General features: G+C 40.0%; 1 protein-coding gene across 1 annotated transcript in view; it reads right to left on the bottom strand.

Annotated features, from left to right (window-relative positions):
- LOC144980724 (sodium-coupled monocarboxylate transporter 1-like) overlaps positions 1–2,500 on the bottom strand; it is a 45,038-nt gene that overhangs the window by 27,061 nt on the left and 15,477 nt on the right. The gene's annotated exons all lie outside the window — the stretch shown is intronic.

The raw sequence follows: 2,500 nt of genomic DNA, 5'->3' as shown, positions 1-2,500 counted from the left end.
TAACTGACCAACACACAAAATTGTGTGTATCCATGAACGTTTATAGTCGGGTTAATACAGTTCACTGAGCATTACTCATAAACGCGGATGGCAAAAAACATCAACAAAGACCTGAGTGACGTCATCTTCGAACTATCTATACATCCTGCTACTTCATTAGTTATGCTACCTTTATGTAACCTATTTATTGTTTGTACTCGGAAAGACTGGTTACATACATACACACTTCTAATGATTTAGGAACCAAAAGAGTGGAGGGTGTGACGTCACGACTTTTCTTCCTTATTCTAGTTCTCTGTTTGATTTTATCTGCCCTTTTCCATACGTTTGTGAGTTTGTGAAGTGCCACCATTGTGGGTATTTGGAAAGTGCCACCATTGTGCGTATTTGGATAATGCCACCATTGTGGGTATTTGGAAAGTGCCACCATTGTGGGTATTTGGAAAGTGCCACCCTTGTGGGTATTTGGGAAGTGCCACCATTGTGGGTATTTGGAACGTGCCACCATTGTGGGTATTTGGAGAATGCCACCATTGTGGGTATATGGAAAGTGCCATCATTGTGGGTATTTGGAAAGTGCCACCATTGTGGGTATTTGGAAAGTGCCACCCTTGTGGGTATTTGGAAAGTGCCACCATTGCGGGTATTTGGAAAGTGCCACCATTGTGGGTATTTGGAAAGTGCCACCATTGTGGGTATTTGGAAAGTGCCACCATTGTGGGTATTTGGAAAGTGCCACCATTGTGGATATTTGGAAAGTGCCACCATTGTGGGTATTTGGAAAGTGCCACCATTGTGGGTATTTGGAAAGTGCCACCATTGTGGATATTTATTTGCGATGTTCGATGTCTTCTTTATTCCCTATGTGCGGCTATGTGGTCTTGTGGCACGACACTCGCTTTCAGATCATAAGGTCCTGGGTTCGAGTCTCGCTCGGCGCATAGTTGACTCCTTGGAAAAGGCTCTTTATTCACATTCTCTCACCGAACTCAGGTGTAAAATGAGTACCTGACCGTGAACAGCGTTGTCTCTGTTGGCAAAAGAAATGTAATATCGCCAAACATGCGTCATGTCTCGTTCTATCTACCTTTTACGTGTTGCTGTTGGCTTGGGACCCCTTGTAAAGCGCTTTGAGCACGTTTAGTGGATATTGCGCTATATAAAAGGTCAATTATTATTTATTATTATCATTCCAGGAAGTGATCTGACCTGAACTTCATCGATGTCCTTCAGTTTTCGGATGTCTCATTGGTGTTTGTATGTATGTTCAGATCTGTTTGGATGTTCATTTTTGGGCAAGACGCTTTCTATTTTGATTGATGTCGCCCTGTGTCAGGACTGGGACTTTCCAACAAAGTCCGTGTCATGAGCATAGAGTAATCCCTTGGCCATTTGGACAGTCTGACCTATTTAACCCTCTCCTTACCAGCCATTTTCAGGATTTTCCCCAAATCTTCACACCCAACTAACACAATGATAGATATGTTATCACTCAAACACATTAGCAATAAGTTTTTGCGATACATAATTTCTTCAGCAAAACATGCTCTACAACACACTGTTCATTTTGTTTGAATTTTATGATGTACAAGAGAAATTTGAATAAGAATAATGTTAGTTGTATCGTAACGAATGTGACGATGTTCCTATAGTTGGTAAGGAGAGGGTTAACTCACTCAATCCTAGAGATTTTGGCTACTTTCAAAATTGGAAAAAAAATGTGTTAAAAATGAGCATGTACATAGATGGTCTTATTCAACCACCATTAACATGTAAAAACTAAAAACATTAGCTTTGATACTACGCCTATAATTTGTCTCAGAAAAATGTAATAAATAGGCTTGGGGTAAAAGTAACCCGGGTAAACTACCGATATAGATAGTATGCAGATGACGTCATTCGGGCCTTTGTTATTGTTTTTGCCATCCGCGTTTGTGAGTTGTTCTCACTAAACTGTATTAACCAGACTATAAAAGTTCATGGTTACAGAGAGTTTGTGTGTTGGTCCGTTATACTTCCGGATGGCAATGTTGTGAACTCCTTGGCCAAGCGCATTCTATCTATAGTCGGTGCTAGGGTTGAGTGAGTTAATGTGTGTTCAGGGTTGATGTTGACGAGATTCGAATTCAATTTGTCTCCTTGTAAGGTTTTGGTATAACTTCTAAAACGTCAACGAAGTCCCAGGTTTGAGTGATTTTCTCAAGCTGAGGTTCATTTTAATTAATCAATATTTGAAGAAAAGTTTTCTGATTAAACTTTTAAAATCCGTGTTTTGACGTAGTTTGACAGGTTGGGTGTTTTACCTTGTTTTTTTTTTCTTCTTTTTTAAAAAGGGTTTTACAGCGCTTGCAAAATTGAGCTTTATATAGCGCAATATCTACTAAATGTGCTCAAAGCGCTTTACAAGGGGTCCCTGGTCAACAGCAACATTTAACATGTAGGACGGCACATGCCGCCTGTTAGGCGATATTACAATTTTTCAGACAAAGACAACGCTGTT

The sequence above is a fragment of the Berghia stephanieae genome, chromosome 10, assembly GCF_034508935.2.
Source record: "Berghia stephanieae isolate SIO BIC M18660-M18661 chromosome 10, UCSD_Bste_1.3, whole genome shotgun sequence".
In the NCBI taxonomy this organism is placed as follows: Eukaryota; Metazoa; Mollusca; class Gastropoda; order Nudibranchia; family Aeolidiidae; genus Berghia; species Berghia stephanieae.
Note: the sequence above shows the minus strand (reverse complement) of the source record. Positions and strands in the feature narration are given on the sequence as shown.